This window comes from Rutidosis leptorrhynchoides, chromosome 6 (genome assembly GCF_046630445.1).
Source record: "Rutidosis leptorrhynchoides isolate AG116_Rl617_1_P2 chromosome 6, CSIRO_AGI_Rlap_v1, whole genome shotgun sequence".
Classification (NCBI taxonomy): domain Eukaryota; kingdom Viridiplantae; phylum Streptophyta; class Magnoliopsida; order Asterales; family Asteraceae; genus Rutidosis; species Rutidosis leptorrhynchoides.
Window position 1 is genome coordinate 100,363,522 of NC_092338.1, and position 6,000 is coordinate 100,369,521.

Below are 6,000 nucleotides of genomic sequence, written 5' to 3' on the forward strand. Positions count from 1 at the left end.
AAGGGCGATTGACACATGGGATGTTTTAGTTGAGAAATTTCTTAAAAGATTCTTTCCGGCATCTAAAGCCGTGAGACTTCAAGGAGAAATTGTTACGTTCACGCAAAAGCCAAATGAAACATTATATGAGGCATGGACAAGATTCGGAAAGTTGTTGAGAGGATGTCCTCAACATGGTTTAGACACTTATCAAATAGTGCAAATATTATACCAAGGATGCGATGTTGCTATACGAAAAGACATCGACACAGCAGCTGGTGGTTCCATTATGAAGAAAACCGCAACTGAAGCTCACAAAATTATTGATAACACAGCCTCCCACTCACATGAGTGGCATCAAGAAAAAGATATTCTTCGTTCATCTAAAGCGGCTAGAGCCGATTCTAGCCATGACTTTGATTCCATTACCGCAAAGTTAGATGCTTTCGAGAGACGAATGGAAAAGATGACTAAGGATATTCACGCAATACGAATTAGTTGTGAGCAGTGTGGAGGACCACATTTGACAAAAGATTGTCTCAGTATTGAACAAACAATGGAACAAAGAGAGAATGTTTCATAGATGAACCAAAGGCCTGGAAATAATTATCAAAATAATTATCAACCGCCAAGACCAAACTACAATCAAAATCAGAATTATAATCGAAATGCTCCATACAACAACCAACAAGGTCCTAGCAATCAACAAGTATCTAATAATACTTACAACCAGTAAAGACCTATTTTTCCAAATAAACCACCACAAACAGATGATAAAAAGCCAAATTTAGAAGATATGATGTCAAAGCTAGTTGAATCTCAAACTCAATCTTTCACATCTCAGAAACAAACTAATGAACAAAATGCTCAAGCATTTAGAAATCAACAAGCTTCTATACAAAATCTGGAACAAGAAGTGAGTAACCTAGCCATGTTAATTGGAGAAAGAAAACCGGGGAGTTTACCTAGCGATACAAATGCTAACCCCCGAAATGAAACAGCTAAAGCCATTACCACAAGAAGTGGTATTACACTTAAACCACCTGAAATACCTGTAATATCTGATGACTCTATTCCTACTACACATGCACCACAACCTGAGCAAGAGAAGGAAACAGAACCGGTAGTTGAAAAGGTTAATGAAGATAACACAGTTAAGGCTAAACCTTATGTTAAATCATACCAACCACCACTTCCTTACCCGAGTAAAATGAGAAAAGAAAGACTTGAAGCCGAGCAATCCAAATTTTTGGATATGTTTAAACAAATAAATGTCAATCTTCCTTTCATTGATGTGATTTCAGGAATGCCAAGATATGCTAAATTCATGAAAGATCTAATCACAAATAGAAAGAAAATGGAAGAACTCTCGGCTGTTACTATGAATGCTAATTGTTCTGCAGTGCTGTTGAATAAACTACCAGAAAATTATCAGATCCAGGAAGTTTCACAATTCCATGTTTTCTGGGTAGTCTTAATTCAATAGAAGCATTGGAAGACTTAGGTGCTAGTATAAATATAATGCCGTATTCACTATACGCTAAACTAGACCTCAGAGAATTGAAACCAACACGAATAAGCATATAACTAGTAGATCGATCAGTAAAATATCCTAGAGGGATAATGGAGAACATGCTAGTTAAAGTTGGTACTTTAGTATTTCCAGTAGACTTTGTTATTCTGGACATGGAAGAAGATTCTCGAGTTCCTCTTATATTAGGAAGACCATTCTTAAACACGGCTAAAGCAATAATAGACGTGTTTGGTAAGAAACTGACCCTAAGTATAGAGGACGAGAGTGTTACCTTTTCTGTTGATAGAGCCATGCAACAACCGCAATCTGCAGATGATACATGTTATTATATTTAAACTATAGATTCACATGCAGAATTGTTACAAGAATTTCCAGAATTACAAGGAATAGGAGAATGTTCTTTAGGAGAAGGAATTGAACCAATTGATGAAGCTGAAATGTTAGCCGCACTTATGGCTAATGAATACGAACCAACAATAGAAGAACTTCAAATGGTAAAAGAGGAAGACAAATATCGATACAAATCATCGATAGAAGAACCACCGATATTAGAGTTAAAGCCACTTCCAACCCATTTGGAATATGCTTATTTACATGGTGAATCTGAATTACCTGTAATAATATCATCTTCTCTTACGAAAAATGAAAAATCTCAACTCATTTCTGTGCTAAAAGCCCATAAACCAGCTATTGCATGGAAGATTCATGACATTAAAGGCATAAGTCCTTCGTATTGCACACATAAAATCCTTATGGAAGAAGGTCATAAAACATATGTGCAACGTCAATGAAGACTAAATCTTAATATGCAAGATGTTGTTAAGAAAGAAATTATTAAACTGCTCGATGCAGGTTTAATCTATCCAATTTCTGATAGTCCATGGGTAAGCCCAGTTCAATGTGTACCTAAGAAGGGTGGCATGACTGTCATCACAAATGAAAAAGATGAGATTATTCCCACTAGGACTGTAACAGGATGGCGTGTCTGTATTGATTATAGAAAATTAAATGAGGCCACCAGAAAAGATCACTTTCCCTTACCTTTCATTGATCAAATGTTGGAAAGGTTAGCTGGGAATAATTACTATTATTTTCTTGACGGTTTTTCCGGATACTTTCAAATTCCAATCGCACCCGAGGACCAAGAGAAAGCTACCTTCACGTGCCCTTATGGTACTTTTGCTTACAAACGCATGCCATTTGGACTTTGCAACGCCCCTGCAACCTTTCAAAGGTGCATGATGGCGATTTTTCATGACATGATAGAAGAATGCATGAAAGTTTTCATGGATGACTTTTCAGTCTTCGGTGATACTTTTGAAACATGTCTAGTTAATCTTGAACGAATGCTTATTAGATGCGAACAATCAAATCTAGTTCTTAATTGGGAGAAATGTCATTTCATGGTTAGAGAAGGCATCGTTCTTGGTCATAAAATTTCAAAGGAAGGAATTGAAGTGGATAGAGCTAAAGTAGATGTAATTGCTAAACTTCCACATCCCACCAATGTTAGAGGAGTTAGGAGTTTTCTAGGGCATGCCTGTTTTTACCGACGTTTCATAAAAGATTTTTCTAAAATTGCCACTCCTATGGATAAACTCCTAGAAAAGGATGCTCCATTTATCTTTTCAGATGAATGCATCAAATCTTTTAATATTCTTAAAGAAAAACTCACTAATGCGCCGATCATGATAACTCCAAATTGGAATCTACCATTTGAACTCATGTGCGATGCAAGTGATTTTGCAATGGGAGCCGTTTTAGGTCAAAGAATTGAAAAACGATTTCAACCTATCTATTACGCTAGTAAGACGTTACAAGGAGCACAAACGTATTATACAACTACTGAAAAAGAACTCCTTGCTATCGTCTTTTATTTTGACAAATTTCGTTCATATCTCGTTCTAGCAAAAACGGTGGTCTATACCGACCATTCTGCTCTTAGATACCTATTTTCAAAAAAAGATACCAAACCACGATTAATCTGTTGGATCTTACTCTTACAAGAGTTCGATATTGAAATCCGAGACAAAAAGGGAGCAGAAAATCTCGCCTTTGATCATCTTTCTCGTCTTGAAAATCCCGAATTAGAAGTTCTAAATGAATCGGCTATACAAGATAACTTTCCTGATGAATATCTATTGAAAATCGATTACAATGAAATTCCATGGTTTGCAGACTTTGTAAACTACTTAGTATGTGGATTCCTTGAAAAAGGGTTGTCGTACCAAAAACGAAAGAAATTCTTTAGTGATATAAAACACTATTTCTGGGAAGATCCACATTTATTCAAAAGTTGTCCCGATGCGATAATACGCCGATACGTATTCGGAGATGAAGCTAGTCAAATCTTAAACCATTGTCACACAGGACCAACAGGAGGGAATTATGGGCCTCAACTCACAGCAAGAAAAGTTTACGACGCTGGATTCTATTGGCCTACAATTTTCAAAGACGCACACCTTCTTTGTAAATCATGTGATGCTTGTCAAAGGGTCGAAAAATGAAGTCAACGTGATGAAATACCACAAAATGTCATCCAAGTATGTGAAGTATTTGACGTTTGGGGTATTGACTTTATGGGTCCATCTCCAAAATCTCATAATAATCTCTACATTCTCGTTGCCATTGATTATGTATCTAAATGGGCGGAAGCACAAGCTCTCCCAACTAACGATGCACGAGTTGTAGTCAACTTCCTAAAACGTCTTTTTGCAAGGTTCGGAACACCGAAAGCTTTAATAAGTGATCGGGGTACTCATTTTTGTAATAATCAACTTGAGAAAGTTCTCAAAGATATGGAGTAACTCATAAAATCTCAACCGCTTATCATCTACAAACAAGTGGATAAGTTGAAAATACCAATCGAGCATTAAAACGTATTCTAGAGAAAACTGTAGGGTCGAATCCGAAGGAATGGTCCACGAAATTGGAGGATGCACTCTGGGCTTTTCGAACAGCCTACAAAACTCCAATTGGTACCACACCTATTAAACTCGTTTACAGAAAAGCATGTCACCTTCCAGTAGAAATTGAGCACAAAGCATTTTGGGCTTTGAAGACATGTAATCTTGATTTGCATGAAGTCGGTCGTCTAAGGTTAAGTCAATTAAATGAATTAGAAGAATTAAGACATGATGCATATGAAAATTCGTTAATCTATAAGGAAAGAACGAAGAAATGACATGATAAAAGAATCAGAAGTTCAAAAGAATTTAAGGAAGGAGACAGAGTTCTTCTTTTCAATTCACGATTCAAGCTATTTCCTGGAAAATTGAAATCAAGATGGTCTGGACCATTCATAGTCAAAAGAGCTTTCCCATACTAAACAATAGAGTTAATAAATTCAAATGGGATTGAATTTAAAGTTAATGGTGTGACAACCCGAAAATTTCTGACCAAATTTAAACTTCATATTTAAATGATTTTGACACGATAAGCAAAGTCTGTAAAGTTAAGTTTCAAAAGTTTTGAACTGTTTCTATGAATTCATTTAAACCTTTGACTATTTCCGACAATTCACGAACAATTGTTTGTAAATAAATATATTTATATATATAAATGTAAGTACATATATAATAATAATTGGAAATAATAAAATATAATTTAAACAGTAAAAATTTAATATGTAAAATAAGATATAAAACAATTAAGTTGTAATTAAAATGAATTTATATATAAATATATGATTTCTATTATTATATATTGTAATATATGATAATGTGTATAAAATTTTAATACTTAATATAAGTTATTATGTGTGTATATTATATAATTATACTACATAATCAATAAAATGTAATACTACTATATTAAATTTAATTATAAATATAGTTGTTATAATAATATTGTTATTACTTTTAATATTAATGTCAATACTAGTGTTATTAATATTATTATTATTATTAGTATCCTTAATAATATTATTATTATCATTAATATTGTTATTATTTTTAAAATTATCATTTTATTTTTATTGATATCATTTTTATTAGCATTATTTTGATTATTTTGATTATTAGTATTTTTATTATTAACCTAATTATTAATTATTTGTATTAAATAAATATAAATTATAAAAATAGATAATATCAGGAAATCAGTTGTATATCACTATCATCTTTATGTTTAAAGTTTTCCTCCGTGAATTTTTTTGTCGATCAATTCAATAGATGAACTGGAAAAGTAAATAACACGATCACGGAGATTATAGTCGTATAGCAAAACGATAAGATTATATAAAGCGAACACCTCCTGCATCATCCTACCTATCTCTCTAAATTATATTACATATACACGTACAGATATATTAACCATCGAACACTCTACTCCCTTTTCTTGATCACCGGCCTTCCACCACCTCCGTTAAACCACACCCGGTAACCACCACAATTATCATCTTTATTTCCTTCCATTCTTTTCTTCCTGAACGAGAAGCATCACCACCAGAATCACCGTCGTGTTGTTCATGTCATACTGCTACAGTC

The 6,000-nt window shown here is 33.9% G+C and overlaps 1 non-coding gene across 1 annotated transcript; it reads right to left on the reverse strand.

Annotated features, from left to right (window-relative positions):
- Positions 1-73: 73 nt before the first annotated feature.
- LOC139856618 (small nucleolar RNA R71) lies at positions 74-180 on the reverse strand. The gene has a single exon (XR_011762088.1). It is a non-coding gene; the product is annotated as a small nucleolar RNA R71 (small nucleolar RNA).
- Between the last annotated feature and the right edge of the window lie 5,820 nt (positions 181-6,000).